General features: G+C 38.0%; 1 long non-coding RNA gene across 1 annotated transcript; it reads left to right on the top strand.

The window, feature by feature from the left end:
• The first annotated feature begins 2813 nt into the window (after positions 1–2813).
• Positions 2814–3991, top strand: LOC117497606. Its single transcript, XR_004557442.1, has 3 exons — positions 2814–2886; positions 3373–3442; positions 3824–3991. It is a non-coding gene; the product is annotated as an uncharacterized LOC117497606 (long non-coding RNA).
• The last annotated feature ends 18360 nt before the right edge of the window (positions 3992–22351 follow it).

Genomic DNA, 22351 nt, shown 5'->3' with positions numbered 1-22351 from the left:
TAACAATTACTCAACTTATCAATGAACTTAAAGGTGAATTATGTAGGTACATTTATTAAATAATTTTCAGGTCAGACAAATCAAGCAAGTTTAAATCATAAACATTAGCTTGCAGATATGTAAATGATTAATTTACTTATCGGTGGATTAATTAATAGTTGCCCCAGATTTATAAAAAATATGCTTTTCAGAAGGACGCACTAATCTTCATAAATCACACTGACTTTTATTAATTATATGTTGAATTTTGCAGCAAAGTATTTAAAAGTTTTCAGTCCAATTCAGTCAGAAAAATATGACATGACACTGGTGACTTTTACAGAGAGTACAAATTAAAACATATCGCTGGTAAAGACTGTAAGATGCTGGTGAAAGCAAAGCAAACTCTATGTGTGGACTTTTGAATTAAAAAAACGAATTGGTCGAACACTGTTAGATAATTTCACAGGCATGGACAAGTACTTTAAATATTTTGGTTGAAGCTGTTTGCGAGTAATTCCTCTTTTAGGGTTTCCAGAAGCCTCTCGTGGTTTTATGACTGTTTTAGGCTATAGTGGTAACAGTGGATGTATAAATAGAGTTAGTGTGTGAGTCAATTAGTTATTTTAAGTGTGTCTCCATACAGGCTCATACATGTGGGTTTCCTCTCTACTTGCTCACAAAAAATTATAAGAAAACCTGAACTGTAATCATTTCCACCCTACTGAAATAATGCACGTAATTGGCTTTATGACCTCATTGTTCATTAGAAAAGAATTAGTCAACATACTTATCTATTGCACTCTATGACCTTATATGTTACACAGTAGTAGCTGTGGTGTTAGGAAGCATATGAATCAAGGCACAGTCATTCACCAAATATGGCGGGAGTTGACACCTGTCATTCAGCTGCCTTAATGAAATAAAAACTGCTTAACAACGATCTAATTATTATCTTGTGATTATAATTTTTTTGTTGATTTTCTGTAACTAAGAATGACCTTGAGTAACACGAATGGCGCACGTTTGATTATGAAATGTCAACAAATGATTGCATATTACATGTTTTTAGTGTTTGTACATCAATTGTGTGAATGTTGGTAGGGGTAGTGAATGAACAATATGCTCTTACCTGTGTCAATAACCACTTTGGAGGAGGTACTTGGCACCCAGGTTTAGTAGTTATTTCAGTACCAGTAACAGGAAGAGCGTAAACTGGGTTCTGCAGGTTTGAAAAAGAAAGGATTAGGGTTGGAAGAAAACCAAAAAGAAACTACACACATTTACATAATTGTGCAAATATCTTAAACATTTTCTTCTACTGACACATGAAATAGTTCAAATTAATCCTTGACTTCCCTTTCTGACCAGTTCATAGTTAGGACACAGGAAAACGTAGGTGTAACCGCCCTAACATTTGTTGGGATAAACCTCAGTGTATCAGCTCCTTTTCACAAGCAAATTACACAATACATTTTAAACTCATTCATTCATGACCTTATTCTGACCTCTAAGAGAGCTCAAGCGTTTGCTGCTATACGTCACTTGTAATTTTGTTTCCTTAATACATAATACTGATATTAAACATCATGATTTACAATTATTGGAACTAGGAGATCGTAAGCATAAAAAATAACCCCAAATAAAAGGTATGATGACAGATGTGCAATGAGGTGTTTTGTATATCATCGTGTGTCATTTCGGTTCAATTTTGATGCAAGTATTAGTGAGAGAGGGGGATGACAAGTCCTGCAGCAACAACACACAGAACTACAGTAGGACATACTTTATATGGACATGTTGGAAAAACTACTACCTTTTTTTAGCGCAAGAGCTTCTGCCCCCCCGCCGCCTTGTCACCTCTGCAGCATTATTGTTTCCATTCTATGAACATGTGCATGACTACAATGGTTCCTCTTTTAGTGTGAAGCTGAGGTATATAAGATCCCAACTGTCCGGTTCATTCATCATTACACTCAGTAGAGTTACAGAACTACAAAGCGCTTTAAAGCTGAGATCCAGAGTCACTTTGAAGATTTGAAGATGAGTACAACACGCTCTGTCACCCGTTGGATTTTGCTGCTCACCCTGGCTGTTGTGATGCTCCTCTCTGTATCAAAAGGTAACACTGAACTCCTCTTTGAATGTTGATTTACGTAAAATGTGTGTCTTAGAATTTGAAGAAATTTGCTTTGGATAATCAGACAAAAAGAGGAATTTAGGATGTCCTAATTGGCTCTTAGAAAATCATAATAATCAAATATTAACATTTTCTGAGATATAATTGGCAGATTAATTCATTAAAATAATCATTACCATCAGCCCCGTCAAAGTGGCAGTTACAGAATCCAAAGATATTGAATAAATAATCAAAAATGGGTGTTGATACACCAATTTATGGATTCTAACGGCATAGATTATGATGAAAATTAAGGGGAAAAAGGGTAAATGTACAACATTCATATTTTCTTCAAGTCAATCAATTTACTTTCATACATTTTAGTCTAGTTTATCTAGTATTAGATTAACAACTGAAATAAAATAATAGAATAGAAAAAGTGTTGTTAGTTTAAGCCAAATTTAGTAATAACGTTATTTGATTCAGCCATAAAAAATAAATAATTAGCAGTAATTCAGGGAACTGTAACCATGGCTACAGTGCGCCTTGGAGGAATCCAGAGTGTGACATGTTTCTATACACTACTGATGTAACGCTGAATAACAACGTATCTCTTGCGTGTGTGTGTGTGTGTGTGTGTGTGTGTGTGTGTGTGTGTGTGTTGTTGCAGTGGGGGCCCGGGGTCAGCATTTAACCTGCTGGAGAACGCCGTGCACCGACTTCAAGATCCAGCGAATCCAATCGTGTGTTGAACAGATGCAACGAAGGAACTGCAACCACGCCTTCGTGTAAGCATTACATCTGATTACGACTCAGTAACAACCGCTCTTTTCTACTCTTTTTCTACTGATTTCATTCAGGAAAACATTGATTGTATTACCAGATTATTGTACAAATCGATGTGTGAAAAAACAAAATGAATTGTGAGAACTGAATGTGGAAGTATATACTGAAGGAAGTTGACTTTTCAGGATCAAAGTCTCAAACCATCTGAATTCAATTCCTTTTTATAACATTTAGTTTACATTTATTTGGGAATTATTTTCCCAACTAGCAATTTCTGCTTTTAATATTCATCTTTTTCAATATTTTGTGACACAATGCAAATGAAAATGATGTGATTTTTGAAATTCAGTTGCTAGTGACACATACAGTATTACTGCCCGTATTGAACTTCCTTTAGGTGTAATTTGGTGACATAAGGAATTCTGTGAAATGGTAAATGTTTGCATGGTTTCCAAACATTCAGATAATGAAAATGTGTCTGTTTCCAGGGTTAAAAACAAAAGGCGTACTGTTTGCATCAAACCAGACACTGTGTGGCTCAAAGAGATGATAAAGAAGGTGAGAATCTGACAAATCACACAATAAGTCACACAAGCACGAGAAAATGAGGTCATTCAGGAAACCAAATGTTCACGTTTTAAATTACAGAGCGAGTGAAATCGTTCAATAACAATACAGATAATCACTCAAGCATCACTCAAATAGTTTTCTAAATTTTTGATTATATTTTCGATTGGGCAACAACAGCAGTTTTAATCAAATAAATGTTTTAAATATGATAAAAAAGCAGGAGTTTCAAAGTACGTACCCACTGGGAAGACAAGTTGAAGCAACCATAAACCAACAGATCAAATATTAAAACAAATGAATAAATATTTCCTTATTTTGATGGACTTGTCTAATTGTACACTTCCTGTCCCCTCTCCTTCTCCACTGCAGGGAGAGATACACTGTGCTCCAGATATTCACCTTTAAAAGGAAGATGTCCATGAAGAAGAAAATCGTCCCGGCGAAGCAGCTACTCTGAACCTTTCCTGATAATTTACTATTTATTCCTTTTAACTAAATATTTATTTACATTTGTAACTTATTTTTCTATTTATCTTTATACAGCCATACATAGTGTGGCATTATCTTGTGAATGTGTCAATGACAGTAATGGCAGAGTTTGTATTGTTTGAACCTGGAACTAAAAATAAAATGATGTGAAACTGATACAAAATGGGACTGGCTCTTGTTTTTCCACATGTGCGATGATGTGATGTTTTGGCGGCAGAGCAGTGAGGATGAATGGGGACTTTTTGGTTGACTCAGTGTCACTTTTAAACCAGACAGCAATGGTTGTTATACAAATAGGGGGAACAAAGACCAGACAGGCATTTAAATAGAATATATAAGAATGACATTACAATAAAAACGGAAAAATTGTATTAACTTGAACAAATCTGTGAAAGCAGGCCACCAAAGTGCCCATTTTTGCAAATAATCTGACTGTAAAAATTTAAGGTATTGCAAAGATAGCTAACATGCACATTTAAAAAAGGAGAAACGGATTTACACTTTCACACTTTTCACTAGAATTGTCTTCAATCATGATGTTGAAATATCAGTATTTTTGCACACGGACTCATTGTAGTGCAAAACAAAGCAGAACATATATGGACATCATCCACAAACTCCTTCAGGGTGTGAGTGTGTCCAGAAACACTGCGCATGACAACAAGGGTTCCTCATTTAGCGTGAAGCTGCAGTATATAAGATCTCCCCTCCCTGGTTCACTCATCATCACACTTTGGCGAGTTGAGCTGTTAGTCAATAAAGAAACAGTTTTCAGATCAGTCTTTGTCTCTGTGAATGGTTTGAACATGTGGACGTCTCTCTCCGTCAGTCGCTGGATCTTTCTGCTCACCCTGACCGCTGTGATGCTCTTCTCGGCATCAGGAGGTACTTTATCAGTAGAGTTTGTCCAGTTAATAGGACATCCTTTATTTATTCCGTCATTATTCTATTTTTATGTGAAATGCAGTGATGATAATATATATTGAAAAATCATGTTGATGAATCTTAAATTAATCTTTTTCTCTGGGTACCTCGTGCTGTGTGTAACATTGTTATTTTTCCAAAAGAAAAACACATATTAATGATCTCTCTCTGTCTGTTGTAGTTGATTCACATAGACATATGAAATGCTGCCAACCCTTCAGAACACCTAAGATTAATCCAATCAAGCATTGCTATAAGCAGACACCGCGACCCCGCTGCAGGCACGATGCCTACAAGTAAGTCTGCTGTCATCTCTAATGTCAAATGTTATTCTAGTTAAGACGTACCTCAGGAGACCCGAGCACACTCAGTGACATCGCAGCAATTTCTCCTCCACTTCCTTCACTGTAGTCTTAATCCTGTAAAATTAAATAAACTGTTATTCCAATTTAAGTAATCAGAGGAAAATGTATGTACTGTGCTGTACCCTCTCCACACATTTAAATAGTGATAGTTTAATGTAAGTAAGTAAGTAAGTAAGTAAAGCTTTATTTATATAGCACCCTTCTCAACACGAATGTACAAAGTGCTTTACAGTACAGTACACAATTCACAGTACAACTAAAATGTAGAATAAAAGGCATAAAAAGGCATAAAACAACAGCAGGTAATACATAGGATAAAACATACGATAAAACACCAATAAAAGACAGCTACTAACTCACCTCCTCCGATGCCCCAAAGGCCTGACGGAAGAGGTGGGTCTTTAACTGCCCCTTAAAAATCTCTACTGAGGCAGAGGCTCTTATGGCGCATTTCCATTGCAGCGCGTAGCTCGCTTTAAGCGTGCCGTGTCGTGCCGTCCCCTTTTTTGGTTGTGCTTCCACTAGGCCTCGTTCCGGCGCGGCACGGCGCGGGGCCACTTTTTCCCCTCTTTTCTGGCCCTAGAAAATTGTGGTTCTATCGGGGCCAACAAACAGGGCTGAGTCGGGCTGAGTATGCTAAACTAGAGAGAGGAGCGCTGGCAAGAGGGCTAGAACTACAACAAGATGGACATATTTGACCGTGATTTAATTGTAATACACGTTTCAAAATGATGCCGAAGTAACAACATACTGATACCGGTTAGTAAAAACCATGAATTAATGCTTTGTCAAGTCTGCAGACAGACGGCAGGCGAAAAACCTTTTAAAATTCGTGTTTTTCTAGATGGAGATTGGCTAAGCTAACGCAGTATATGCCCCGACCGTCCACACTCACAACAACGGCCTATACAGACATAAATAAGGCAGCGACTGTATTCACCATGACACAGGCAGTCTGTGGTGTGTACTTGTTTAACTTTTGTCGAGTTTCTGAACATATATAAGGAGCTGTGAGCTCTGAGTGCTCACAGCTAACGGCTGTGTTGTGTTTCTGGATTTCTCATTGAAGATGACGTCACGGCTCCGCCTACACTGCGTTACTATAGTAACTACCCCAGTTCCTAAACTGTAATGGAAGCGCAGCATGAAGTGAGTCGGCCCTGTTAAGGCCCAACGCGGCCAAGCCGTACCGAGCCGTACCGAGTGTGGCCGAGGCCGACCGTGTAGTGGAAATGCGCCATAAGTGTCTGGGGGAGTTTGTTCCAGAGCCTTGGGGCCACCACCTCAAAGGCACGGTCCCCCTTGGTTTTTAGCCTGGTTCGGGGCACCCTTAGGAGGCCTTGCTCAGAGGACCTCAGAGGACCTCAGGGCCCGGGTTGTGCTATGAGGGAGGATCAGGTCATTAATGTAGGCTGGGGCTTGGCCATGGACAGCTCTATAAGTGAAGACCAATACCTTGAATTGGGTTCTGAGATGGACAGGGAGCCAGTGCAGGGCAGAAAGGATCGGAGTGATGTGGCATGTTTTTTTGGACCGAGTGAGTAATAATGAGGGTTAGTTCAAGAAGAAAAGCGTCAACATTCAGGCATTGATGAACGTGCTTAATTGTTGTATTTCCCTGTTTCTAGGATTACTGATCAAAACGGTCAACTGTATTGTGTGAAACCAACACCTCCATGGCTCCAAGAACGTCTGAAAGCGGTGAGTATCAGTGATAAAAAACAGGCAGCATGACGAGCCACAGTGTGAATAATTCAAGAATGAAAGCCGTTCCTAGCCCTGCAGGATGACAGCTTTACAAAATGTTTCCAATTGAGCCGATTGTGACGTTCCTGAGATGTTGTTTACTTCCATTGCTGGTTTGCTTGCATCAGGCAATGTAGATTTTATCAAACTAACTCTGAGAAAGAAAAAAAAAATACTTTCACAGCTAAGGTTTGTTTCACATTTACAGAATAATGCAATGATCATATTTATACTTTTAATATATAAATATTTCCTGGGTAGAACTTTGTCATGTGGTGCCAAATGAAGACAAAACAATAATTCCAGTGAGAAAGAATCTCTACATATTCTATTGATTATACTAGCGTTTATTAACTTGAATCAATTCCACCAATGATTTGTATCAAATTACATCGTTTTTTAAAATGATTAGTTAGCCACAGAGGCGTAAAATAATGAATTACCAAAGAAAGCATCATAAATCAGCAGTAAAACTCATCACAAGGATTCACAAGGATATCATTAATTTAATTTCCTTTTCTCTCCTTTACCCTTTCACTCTCGACACACAGGGATTAAACTGTTCTCCAGATATCTCACCCAATTTGAGAAAAGGATTTGAAGTCCTGGATGAAGATGAACTGGAATAGCAAAAAGGATGCAGCATGGCAGCTACTGGGGAAAATGTGCTGGATAAAACATGCAGGTCATTTCCTACAGCCTTAAAACCATTTTGTGGACATTTGGACAAAGTCATATGTTTTGTTAAATGCACCTGTAAACAAAATAAATCATTTGTTGGCTTTTAAAATGTGACTGAATCTTGATTTTCTGCATGTTCACGGTATATTGTTATACTGCAGTACTGACAGTGCATTGATGGGGTTTTCTGTGTAGTAAGTAGTAATGGAAACAGTGAATCCAGAAGAACTGTGTGATTAGTCAGTACGCTTTATTAATAACTGTCTGTACTTCAGTGGACAAACCCCTCTCTGAATGAGTACTTGTCATTACATTCATGTGTTTTATGAAGGGAGTCATATTATGAATTGCCCAAGCTCTTACTCCCTTTCTTACGTTGAATCATCTGAAAAGGCGGCTTAAATTAAACCAAAGCCAAAAGGTTCAGATTGTTTACTTTAATTAATTAAAGAATGTTACAGTGAGGGGTGGGGGCTTTTTATTTAGTTCAAAGCAAATTAGTTTTTTCTGCAAGGTGGATTAAAAAAATGCTCTGCAGCAGCTAAATAAGACTGCTAAAAATGTTAATCATATCAACTTGTCACCGATTTGTTCAAAACGTGTTTGTGCTGCCACCAAGTGGACAAATAAATAATTGTTTTGCAGTGTTTTTATATCCTCCTTTCCAAACAAGTGTCAGAATGAGTGATGCAACATCTGTCAGCATTTTCTTCCAACATATATTTGTAGCTTGTTGGTTGGACAAAACAATTTTTTTCAAGATAATGCCATGGTCTCTGGGAACCTAAATCCACAAACTCCTCCACCTTCAGGGTGGATAGCTAACATGCACATTTAAAAAAGGAGAAACGGATTTACACTTGTGACTTTCACACTTTTCACTAGAATTGCCTTGAATCACGTATTTTTGCACACGGACTCATTGTAGTGCAAAACAAAGCAGAACATATATGGACATGATCCACAAACTCCTTCAGGGTGTGAGTGTGTCCAGAAACACTGCGCATGACAACAAGGGTTCCTCATTTAGCGTGAAGCTGCAGTATATAAGATCTCCCCTCCCTGGTTCACTCATCATCACACTTTGGCGAGTTGAGCTGTTAGTCAATAAAGAAACAGTTTTCAGATCAGTCTTTGTCGCTGTGAATGGTTTGAACATGTGGACGTCTCTCTCCGTCAGTCGCTGGATCTTTCTGCTCACCCTGACCGCTGTGATGCTCTTCTCGGCATCAGGAGGTACTTTATCAGTAGAGTTTGTCCAGTTAATAGGACATCCTTTATTTATTCCGTCATTATTCTATTTTTATGTGAAATGCAGTGATGATAATATATATTGAAAAATCATGTTGATGAATCTTAAATTAATCTTTTTCTCTGGGTACCTCGTGCTGTGTGTAACATTGTTATTTTTCCAAAAGAAAAACACATATTAATGATCTCTCTCTGTCTGTTGTAGTTGATTCACATAGACATATGAAATGCTGCAAACCCTTCAGAACACCTAAGATTAATCCAATCAAGCATTGCTATAAGCAGACACTGCGACACCGCTGCAGGCACGATGCCTACAAGTAAGTCCATCTCTGCTCTCATCTCTAATGTCAAATATTATTCTAGTTAAGACGTACCTCAGGAGACCCGAGCACACTCAGTGACATCGCAGCAATTTCTCCTCCACTTCCTTCACTGTAGTCTTAATCCTGTAAAAGGAAATAAACTGTTATTCCAATTTAAGTAATCAGAGGAAAATGTATGTACTGTGCTGTGATAGTTTAATGAGGGTTAGTTCAAGAAGAAAAGCGTCAACATTCAGGCATTGATGAACGTGCTTAATTGTTGTATTTCCCTGTTTCTAGGATTACTGATCAAAACGGTCTACGGTATTGTGTGAAACCAACACCTCCATGGCTCCAAGAACGTCTGAAAGCGGTGAGTATCAGTGATAAAAAAACAGGCAGCATGACGAGCTACAGTGTGAATAATTCAAGAATGAAAGCCGTTCCTAGCCCTGCAGGATGACAGCTTTACAAAATGTTTCCAATTGAGCCGATTGTGACGTTCCTGAGATGTTGTTTACTTCCATTGCATTTACAGAAAAATGCAGTGATCATATTTATACTTTTAATATATAAATATTTCCTGGGTAGAACTTTGTCATGTGGTGCCAAATGAACAAAAAACAATAATTCCCGTGAGAAAGAATCTCTATATATTCTATTGATTTAGCGTTTATTAACTTGAATCAATTCCACCAATGATTTGTATCAAATTACATCGTTTTTTTGTATTATTAGTTAGCCACAGAGGCGTAAAATAATGAATTACCAAAGAAAGCATCACAAATCAGCAGAGCAACTCATCACAAGGATATCATTAATTTAATTTCCTATTCTCTCCTTTACCCTTTCACTCTCGACACACAGGGATTAAACTGTTCTCCAGATATCTCACCCAATTTGAGAAAAAGATTTGAAGTCCTGGATGAAGATGAACTGGAATAGCAAAAAGGATGCAGCATGGCAGCTACTAGGGAAATATGCTGGATAAAACATGCAGGTCATTTCCTACAGCCTTAAAGCTATTCTTTGGTAATATATGGGGCTAAGCCTGCGAGCTAGTTCAGGCAGTCAACTCGAGCACTTATGCTGCATTCATACATAACGCCCATTGCCACTCTACAACCAACCAAACAGAGTCTCCTTAATATGCCGCTCTATTTAACCTTCCAGATCTCTCTCTATGCATTGCTTGCTGGTGCTATTGCTGCAGCTACTTCCACGTCGCTGCTGCTTGCCTGCCCCGCCACCACCCCAGCTTCCACCTGTAGGCTCGGGGGGTCAGTTATTTAATCATCACTCATCGTGCTTTGTATATCTGTGGCGTGATGAGGCCCGAGCCTAGACGCCAAACTCAACTATATGCTGCTTCTAATAAACATGTTAAAGAAACACGTGAGTTGTCTGACTGAACTTTTGTTAAATGCACCTGTAAAACAAATAAATCATTTGTTGGCTTTTAAATGTGACTGAACCTTGATTTTCTGATATGCATTATTGGGGTTTTCTCTGGTGAGTGTGCAGTAAAAATGGAAACAGTGAATCTAGAATAATTGTGTGATCAGTCAGTACGCTTTATTAATAACTGTCTGTACTTCAGTGGACACATCTGCTTTGTATATACTTGTAATGACATACATGTGTTTTATGGTGTCTTTTTATGAATTACTCAAGCTCTTGATACTCCCTTTCTTACCATGAATAACCTTATATGGCTGTTTAAATAAAACAAAAGCCAATAGTTTCAGATTGATTACTGTAAATAAGTTCACAGTCAGAACAGGGAATGGGTGCCTTTGTATTTAGTTGAGAACTACATTTGTTTTTTCGGGGAAAAGCAACTTAATAAGCAACCATTTCCTAAAAAGGTTCATCATATGAACTTGTCAGCGTTGTGTTTACAACTTGTCAAGTGGCCAAATAAATCGGTTATTCGAAGGGTTTGAATATCCTTGCTCTGACAGATTATATATTTATGCAATATGTAAATAAGCATATAACTGGGCACTGTTTCAGAAATCAATTTAAATTAAAACTGAGGTTGTTCATCATGCGGTTAGGGAAAATAATTTGCTTAAAATGTTGCATTTAAACAGTTTATCCGCCTTAAAATAAGCTAACTGATGTAAGTAGTGAACACATTGCCAATTAAATAAATGCCATCACATTTTCTGATGAAAAAAAGCCAGATGAAGGTGCCTTAAAGCTTTAAAATTGAGCTGAAAAGAAGATAATCTCCAGTCAATCATCAAAAACACTATCTTTCTGTTATCTTATCCTGATACATATCTTGCCTTAAACTACAGAAGGATTTAGGACAGAAATATATATATATGACAAATCTTTATGTAAATGTGTCTTTTTAGAAAATGGCCTTTCCTTTCTACTCAAGAGTAATGCATAATGTGTGTAACTGTAATAGCTGGGAATGAAATTGTATGAGAAAGCGATAAACTTCAAGCTTCTTTTAATCACCATCATTTTCATGTTTTTATTCCAGTCACATAACAGTTCTTTGGTTTTCATTTAATTGTCCTATTATTATCTACCTATAAGACATTTTCTATAGTATCTGAAAGCAAAATGAAACCTTTGCAAACAGTGAAATGCAAAAAACATTTGATCTAAATCAGTTTTCACCGACAGTTAAGGGCTCTATTTAAGTAAGACCATCTGTACAGAGAATGATGAGGCTTGTTCGTGTTCATTGGAAGTACACAAATAAAAATAGATAAGATATTATGCAATGCAACGTGAAGCAATACTATTTAACAATCTTAAATGACATGTCATTCCAGTGTGTTTATGATCAGGGTGGGACATCTGTCAGTTGCTAATTCCAATATTTAAAAACAACCCAATGCATGACATGAGGCTTTTTTTACACTAAAACCTTGAAACAGGTTAGCCAAGTGGCATGTTATCGCTTTTATAGAGAACCCACAGAAACCCTGTGTCATGGTGAAAAGACGAGATGAAGCAACAAGAAAGAGGAAGAGGAGTTTTGGGCTGATCACAAATCGTGATATTTAAAAAGGCGGTTGCTTCATTTACATTTTTCATTTAATTCTTTATTTGGCAGGGACAATGCACAGTAATGAACACTTAAAACATTCAAATGTATCAAGCGTAACAGTGCCAGATTTAGCTTTGAGCTAATTTCCATCCGCAGTCCCTCACATAAAAGAAAATTACATTTTACAAACATAGCAAAAACTAAATAGATGATGTGCAAAAAGTGCAAAAGAGCAAGAGCAGCACACACAAGTATTTATGACATGGTAATACAATATAGCAGCAACGACATATAAAGTGCAAGAGGAGATACAAGAGATACCTAAAGTGCAAGAGGAGATACCCCTGTATTAAAGTGCATTTAGCGGTGATTGCACGTCTGTTTGTTTCTCAACCATTCTTTGAGTTGACATTAATGTCGGTTTGTATGAAGGCTGTGTAAACCAGAGACTGTAGTGTTAAAACCAGAATTATAATCTACTGAATTTAAAGCCAGACAAACTAAGAAAGAAGATGTTTAGATGAGGTTAAATATCTTTAAATATTGCCAATTCTACATAGAAAGGCAATACTTATTATAGTTATCCTACATGTATATACATTTAGATGTATTAAGAGACTGTTTGTGCTTTAGCATTGTAATTATTGTGCCATCATGGTTAGCATGGTGCAGTATCACCCAGTTCTTGTGTAAGCTCGAATACATTTCTACACCCACACCAAATCATGGCATCACATCACCCCGGTCCTCAAAGAACTCTACTGGCTTCCCGTTTCTCACGGCATCCACTACAAACTCCTGGTCCTCACTTACAAAGCCCTCAACCATCTGGTAATTTATTATTATTATTACATGATATGCAAGTTACTATACTTTTGGGCCTTGATTGGTCCCTCTTTACAAAGTGTAAATACTCGATTCAAGATCAGCCCCCGGTTAGTTGGTAATCCAGCTGTCATATAATATCCCAACATGCATTCTGTAAACCTCAGAGCGAACTAGTTTTCATGTCGTAAACTTTCCTGATCGAACTTTACTCTTTTCTAAATGTGGTCACTTTGGCAGCAGGTATCATTTTCCCCACTTGAGGGCGATAAAGCCGTGCTAACCACTGACCTGTAATTACAACCACTGACCTGTAATTACAACCACTGACCTGTAATTACAACCACTGACCTGTAATTACAACCACTGACCTGTAATTACAACCACTGACCTGTAATTACAACCACTGACCTGTAATTACAACCACAGACCTGTAATTACAACCACTGACCTGTAATTACAACCACTGATGTCTGTTGTTTCCATAAAATTGTCTTTTTCATGTTTGCTGATATATGAAACACACAGGCCCAGACTAAAGATCTTTCAGGTCTCCAGAAAATATCATTATGCAAGGAAATAACTGATTAAATGAATAATAATGAAATAAAATGTCGAGTAAAATCATACTGAAGTGAAAAAACTACACTTGAGAGGTAACACTTTTCTGAGGGACATTACTAATAAATAGAAATCTACACTAACTGCAACATCATCAGACATCCGACACTGTAGGTGACAAAGGATTTATCAGACCTAAAAGTCAGTGAATAATGGGCTGAAAGGAGCGACTGTAACAAGTGCATCACATCCACAAAAAAGGAGAAGTTTCAATATTGTATTTAAATTAGTTTCAGCTGCCCTCAGGTGGCCAGAAGAATCAGTACCTGTTTAAATTAAATACTTTTATACTGTCATTTAAATGTTGTTCTACTCCAAATGATTCAGATACAACATTAGTGAATAGGATTACAAAATGAAAAAGAAAACATTGAATAAAAATCATTATGGAATTGATTCTCATGGCCTTTTTGAAAACTGTGTCTTTTATGAAAAAGTCACATTTTTATATTTTTCTCAGTTGTATAAAGTTGAAATCTGCTTTCTGCAATTGTGTAATGATGTTGGGAATGAAATTATCCATTAAGTTGTCTTCATATTCTTCATAATTCCAACCAACATATATATATCTAGAAATAGAGTCCAGAGCCTATTTCAAGAAGAGATTGAAGGGCCATCTACTAATGACCATGTACCCTTGTGAACTGTGAACCCTAATTGAATTGTATTTCATGCTTTGTACTGATGGGTGTCTTGTGCACTCATCCTTGGCTGAGTTTGATGTTGAAAGTGGATGATGTTGGTGATGTTGTTAAAGGGCCCATGGCATGGCCATTTCCACTGATCATAATTACATTGTTGAGGTATACTAAAATAGATTTATACTGTGCAATTTTCCAAACTCACATTGGTTTCGCATACAGCATCTCTGTCAAGCATGTGTATTCAGCAGTATTCAATCTCTCCACTAAACGACTCGTTGGAACTCTTGCCCCCCCCCTCCCTGTGAGCCTAGTGTGCTCCGATTGGTCAGCTCGGCCACTCTGTTCTGATTAGTCAACCACCAGAGAGGCTCCGCCCGCTTTTTTCGGGGAACATCAGTGTAATAATGGCGTCGGTACAGCTGATATTTTATACGCTAACTAACCGAACTGAACCTACAACTGTTGTTATAGAAGAGTGTGACGGCCCCAGGGCCTTTGTGCAGGTGTGTTGCAGGTCTTACGGTGGGGTGGAGCTGAAGAGGGTAATCAGCGCGATCACGGACACCTCCGTAGCCGGTGCTATTAATCCCAGCGGCCCGGCGATTCTCTCCCCGACCACCTATCTCTGCATTTACCACAATAAATGTGCCGTGGTTTTGTAAACTCGTGTATGTCTCCTTGCCTTTCCGTTGTGGCCTACGAGCCGGTCATAACAAAGAGTAAGTTATTTTTACCTGTAATAAACTACTACTGTTTGATGAGAAATCAAATCATGGTTTGCTATATATGAATGATATGTTATAGGAGCAAATAATTCAGGGAAGAAAGGATAGGCCTACTAAGTATTTCCATTAAACTTTATTTTTAGAAATGTACAAAATGAACATAAATATACATATATACACACGGTATATCATCCATTCCTCCCCGCATCTTGCCTGGACGCAGCCGGTGCCTTTTAGCACGAGGCCTCAGTAGTAGTAGAAGTCCCGTCCCCGTCATGTATTGTCCGCCAGGATCTGGCTGGACGAAATCAAATGCAAATCACAAAATATTAGAGAAACTTAGTTGTTTTAGATTCGTTAGTAGTAGTTGTGGTAGGAGTGTGGATCTATCTAATGAACAGCTTGCCTGCTAATATGCTAACCTAGCTTTGTTTACCTTGGTAGCTAACACGATATGAACGTTAGCTTGGAGGAACGGCAACTATAATGGAGTGTAATAAAACTACTATGAACAAAAGCTAGTGGTTCATATTAGGCTAGCAATAACGTGTTTATAATTGCAATCGTATACGGGTATTCTGCTACATTCGGTCATACATTGTAATTTGCATGAATACATTGTTTTGCGCTAGCATACAGCTAGCCTCGTTAGCTATACATGCAGTATATGTACTGTCACAATGTACGGTAAATCACCCGGAGTATACTGTATGAGTATTCCGTGTGTGTGACTGCAGACATTCTCCTGCCATGACAAACATGTAAGGCCATCTGCTGACATTGTAGTTGATATATTTAAACGCTAGCAACGTAGCATAACAAAAATGTTTTTCCGACCAAACCTAGGTCTAGCTCCGTGGGTTAGATCGGTAGCATACACGCTACGCCAGCTATAATGTAATTACGTTTCGCGACTGACCGCATGGCAAATCACCCGGAGTATACTGTCAATAGGTATTTTGTGTGTGAATGCAGACATTCTCCTGCTATGAGATACATGTATGCAAGGCCATCTGCTGATATTAGAGTTGATATATGGAAACGCTAGCAACTTAGTTAGCACAGTTAGCACTGTGTCAATGGCTTAGCAGTCCAACACAGTTTACACATTTAAACAGTCTTGTTTGATAAATACACAAATAACAATGCAAACTTACAGGTTGTGTACCCGAATCTTCCCCTGCTCCAAACGGTCCAAACAAGCTGTGCATATCCGGCCTCAAACTGGGCAATGTTTTGGAAGCTTTCGTCTGTGAAATGCCGGTTCTTCGAACCTCTGAAGGAACAGTGTTAAAAAGACATTTCAACCACTGACTTCGTCGTGGTTCTTCCGTCGGTAGGACAAACAGCTCAGATTTCTCCTCACATTTCAGGAAACAGGTCCTTGGCAGTGGCATGACTGGATGATTGTGAACTGAACCAGAGCTTCCAACAGTAAATGTTAGGCTGGCAGAGGGTGCGGCCAGCGCCGCTGGGTGTGACCATAGCTCTTCGGGATTGGTCCATTTCATTCTGGGTACCGCATGACATCAGGCCGTACCCGGAACTAAATGGAAGACTCAAATGGGCAGTGACGTATCTCCAACGAGGCGTTTTGGGGAGGTATTTTCTGTGTTAGAGTTTTACTCGCTACAGGGTGTACTTTGAGGGTTTTGACTCTGCACACCGTTTACATGCATAAAAACCTTCATAACACACAAGGGGACGGGTAATAACCGGAAAAGCATGACATGGGAGCTTTAATGATGTCAGGACTTATGTCTTGAATGTTGTTGTATTGTTGTATTATTGTTGTATTGTTTTAAGTGTCGGACCCCAGGAAGAGTAGATTTTTGTCGAGCAAAAGCTACTGGGGATCCTAAATAAACATAAACATATCTAACATTTTAAAAACTGTCATTCTTGATATTGGAAGAACATTTTTTTTTACTAACAATCCAGACTCGAGGTTCCCTAATTTTTCCATAGCTTTCAATTGTATCACATGGTCTCTATGTACTGATGAAGACCAACAAACTAATAAGTGGGTCGTGAGTTTGGATGGGTTTTCATTTTAAACACTCTTTAGATCAAATGTGTTTTGCTACCAGAATTCCGTTATTCACTCACTTGTGTAAACTCAGCTATAAAGAGGTAAATCTTTGTATAAAAAATATAATTTCACATTGTGCAAAATAGACATGTGATCAACCAGCAGCACGGTATGAATGTGAAACATGCTGATGTGTGCACTTATATTTTTAGTTTATCTTCTGACCACTTCCAGGAGATTATTTGATGTCTCAACATGCCCCAGACAGTCTGGTTGTTTCAGTGACATGTTGCCAGGAACAAAATGACCGTCACATCCTGTGAAACAGAGGTGTGGAGCATGACAAGGCATCATTCTTCAGTACTGAAAGCATGAGTAAGACACTGAATGCTGATATCAAAGCTGGGCTCTTGGAACTGGAGTATGATCAGTGCAGCACATGACCTCGTCATCCCTGCACCCCCGTCATCAAACTTCCCGTTTTCTGTATTTTCTACAGCTTACAGCAGATATTGGAGGAAGGATGGCAGGAAGCAATTGAGCTGCTTCACGAAATATTGTCCTTCTTGGAATAAGGAAACCGTGTCAAGTCACAGTTTCCACTGTAGAATGATATTTCTTTAAAACCCTCCATCTATTTATGAATCTAGTTTTCTAACTATCCATCTATAAAATGATATTATACAGTTCCATGGTAACACGAAAAGGTCAAACTAAAGCAGCCTCATTTTCAAAAGGTACATTTTAATTGAAATAAATATATTTTTCACATTTGACATTTGATCAAAACTGTGTTTCAAAAACTTCAGTGACGGGACCCACTTGGGTCTAAATCTTTAAGCCCCTCACCTCAATGGATATTAAGCTAAATGATATGTTTTAGCAGCTACAAGGCATCTTGATTCTGTGTCTGTAGTACAGTCCATCATCTACAACGCTAGTCACATATTCACCCTCTTATATTCATATATTATGTATATAATTTAGAACAGGGGTGTCCAAACTAGGGCCCGGGGGCCAAATGCGGCCCGCGGACCATTTTGAATCGGCCCTCACTCAGCAAATAAAAAAAGTATAATGAATTAAGTATAATAAACTTCTGCTTGTCTTATATTGCACTTCTTAAATATATATGTTCAAATATATTACACTGTATTCATGTGTTAATAAGCCCACTTTTCAAATAAATTCAGTCAATTCAAGTTCAAAACATGTTCTAACAAATCTAAGTTGATAAGAAAAAAGCCCAATGACACATTTACATAACAAGCTTGAAATATACCCTTCATATTTCCTCTCATTATAATCAATCCGAGGCTTCTGTTTTAAGGAATGAGCTGCCAACACTCACAAGCATTATTTACCTATATTAACTTATAACTGAACTTATGAGGCAAGATACCTCCAGTGAGTGACCCAGCCCTTTGTAAATGTTTCTGTATGTGGCCCTCGTGAAAAAAGTTTGGCCACCCCTGATGTAGAACTATTTCCCGTAATCAGTGTTTCTGTTATATCTATTGGTTAAAATCAGCCCATAAAATACTGGAAGATTGTTGGAGTTATTTGCATCTCTGACATCCATGATATCCAGCACGGTATCTCGACATCAAAGGCCAATTATTTTTCCTTTCTGTAATAGAAAGTCATCTTTTGTAAATGTATGAGTAGGCATGCAGGGGACAGCACTGAACTTATCACTCAACCATGTTCCCAGGCATTAGTCTTGCATCAACTCGGCATTTGTGGTGGAACAAGATGTGAACATATGAGTGAAATAAAAAAATGTCATACACACAGTATAAACAAAGTGCTCCTAATGTTTCATGCCAACTCAGTGTTGCCATTCTGCGAAAAATTCAAGTACTGCTCATGTATAGGTTTAAAGGGGTCTATTTTCAATCAGTTTGGCATTTCTAAATGTTGACTATGGTGTTATAAACATAGCAGATATCTCTTAGCCTCTGAAGGTTATCTGCTTCTTTGTAAACGTTTCACTTAGAAAGGGAAGGTAGGAAAAGAAGTAGACGTCTTTATATTCCAGGGTATATGCAGGAATCCTGAAGTCAAATGTAAGACCTTTTAAGACCTTTTTTAAGACCCTTTCCATACATTTTAAGACCTCATCGCCACTTCGAGTTTTAACCGGTTACATTGGCGACACACTTTACCTCACATATATATACAGTATTGATTGTCCTTCCTCCTTATCTTGCAACCATTTGGACTCAAACTTGCATTTCCCCATAACGATGTTGTTTAACAACCGGCGTAAACGGACCTTCGCGCGCTATTTCGACATGTATATTTTATATTTTATATTATTTCTATTCTTGTATATTTTGTTTTATTGTAAAATGCCTTTTATGCTGCTGTAACAAAAACAATTTCCCAATTTGGGATCAATAAAGTACGATCTATCTATCTATCTATCTATCTATCAAGCAGTGAGCGTGCGATGTCCTGTTCAGATGACGTCAAATCCAACGGGATGCCATAAATAAACTACACAGAATCACACTACACACCTACGCAATGATTACATTCAGGCAAACTTTAGAATACTACCTCTTTGGACAATGTATATACTTATTGAAAAGCTACAACATGTAATACCTTGGAAAATGCCGTTTAATACTTTTTAATAGCCTTCATTTTCGCTAAATTGATTTATCAACTTTTAATACTTTTTAAGACCCCGCGGACACCCTGAAAATGCATTTGAGTTTTTAAATAATGTCAAACACAGGCTTCACATTCCTTCCATGCTGCTTATTTTAAATATGTCATGAATTGAATGTAAGATAAGGTTAAAATAGCCCCAGTCCTACACTATTTGAGAAATGCAACTCCTCCTCTGGTATCAGCTCTTTGCTTACACAATACCAATATTTTTCAAGATAAATTAGTTTTAGACTTGGATTGAGAAATGAAGCTCAGGCTTTCGTTCCAAATAGTATTTTTATAATGGGAAACTCTTTGCAAGTTAGACAAAACCGAGAATGGGAAGTGGTTTGAGAGGAAAGTAGGAAGGATGTTTGGTTTATTTTGGGGAATTAGAATCTGAAGACAACTGATTTCCTCGGTCTGTATCTCTGTCTGCTAGTTAAACTGTCAAATCAGAAATATTGGGCATTCAAGGTGAGAAATGCATGTAATTATGATGGCACTAAGAATATAATAAAGCACACCCATTTGTAATCCATTTTCAGAGCTTGATCACTTAATCACAACCTTTATACCTCATAAGTCTCATGGTTTTGCTTTGATTTTAATGGAGAGGCGAAGTCCCTCCCTTTCCGGGGGACCTCCATGGGAGCTTATTTTGGAAAAAGTATGTATTGAAGTCAATGGAGAGAGAAAGATTATCTTTCGATTCCGTTTGAATTGTGCCACGAATTACACATATGATGTTTGTCAATTTAAAAGATAATTTTGCATGTCAACATTTTTTAAATGTGTCGTAAAACTGTGAAGTAACACTTTTTTTTGTGTGAAACCGCTAAATGAACAACATCTCCTGCCTCGCACCACACACCAAGACGGCCGTCACGTTGGCACATTTCACTTCTTTCTTTCAGAATGAGGCGAAAAGTATTAAAAGAGGTGAAAATCACTCCAAGTCTGGGCATGTTGAGAGCTGTACATACACACAAGGGGAGTTAGTCGGTTCCGTAAGAGCCAGCATGCAGGACCGGGATTCTGGGATTTGTAGTCTTTCTAGTTGTGTATTTTTCATAGTCTTATATTTCAACAGTTTTACAACAAACTGTGACTTTTTTGACATGGAAATTATTTTTTAAGATTGACAAGCATCATATGTGTAATTTGTGGCACAATTCAAAAGATAATCTTTCTCTCCTCATTGACTTCAATACATAATTTTTCCGAAATAAGGTCCCATGGGTCGGAAGTAGATGGGCGGGACTTCGGCTCTCTATGGCCTTTTTTCCTCACACAAAATTGTATCAAACACATTTCAAGGTTTTTCTGATACGACTACATTTATTTTCATGCTTAAAAAGCCTGCATAGACATTGCTTTACCACAATGCAACACCTATTTCTCAGAAAGGTCCTGTCACCAAAACCCCATGTATTCCTCACTTCTTCTACAGAGACGATGACAATTACTTTTTTATAAAATACTTTGGGGACAAAAAGGAGTCAAGAGGTTAAGTTGGCTCTTAATGAATCACCAACTTGTAGATACCACACCCAAAAAAGAAAGATATGGTCAGCAGGGTGACCGTTTTCCATGTTGGTGCATTAAGGGCAGATCATTTTTAATCATGCAGTCGTTGTATTCAAACCTTTAGGAACAAGTTGGTCTTAAACTGCAGGTTGGCCTGTTTTAAGTAGAGAAAATGCACCCAAAGACGTTCTTTCTTTTCATTAAGATATTAGGAGAACACAATGAATCGAAAGTATACTAAGCGTTTAAGGTTCTGCTTTTATTCTGATGCAACTCCTGCTCATCTTTTCATTTGGTTCAGTACTTCCTCTACGTCTACTAGGTGTGAGCTTTCCCTTCTCTGCGTAACGAGTTCCAGAAATGACATTTTAAAAGCTTTGAGTTCAATAAAGAGAATCAATGTGCCTTTCTGATTTCATTTCATTTCATTTCAAACCTTTATTTATTCAGGTTGTATCTGATATGCGAATACTACTTTATCATAGAGTAAATTCTCTCGCAGGGCTATTGAGCACTACACCACAAATTGCAGAACACAGTATGGAATGTATGGTCATCCACGTTGAGTAAAGTCTGAGTCAGTGCGAGCCCATTGCGACCTCACACTGTAGCAACTGCTACAAGGAATGATTGCAAAATTACTTGACATTATTTCCACAAAAGATGTCAAACCACAAGTAAAGCCCTTTCCTCTTACAGAGAGAAACTTAAGGGCATTGTTGGTAGAAATGTTTAATTGTCTCAAAACAGGCCAGACTAACTTGCATTGCTAATGTTTTCTTTGTTAATGCTTTAATTTCTAAAAGGTGCTGATAAAGGACATGTGGCTTTAGGATGACCTTGGGCCTGAGAGGGAATCCTACAGTATCACCCCCGCTATCAGACAATAACGAAAAACCCTGACTTGATTTTCCAAACTAAACGCTATGAAGAAAGTTCCGTTGGTCATTTTCTGGAAGTCCCCCGTTATCGGCTTGTCATTCATTAAAACTAAGAGAGAGAGGAGTGGAAACAAAGTAGAGGGATGACTAACCGGAGGTACCACTTCTGCTTTCCAGGCCTTAAATATCGGATGGCTCCAG

The sequence above is a fragment of the Trematomus bernacchii genome, unplaced genomic scaffold, assembly GCF_902827165.1.
Source record: "Trematomus bernacchii unplaced genomic scaffold, fTreBer1.1, whole genome shotgun sequence".
NCBI classification, from domain to species: Eukaryota; Metazoa; Chordata; class Actinopteri; order Perciformes; family Nototheniidae; genus Trematomus; species Trematomus bernacchii.
This window is presented reverse-complemented; position numbering and strand designations above follow the sequence as displayed.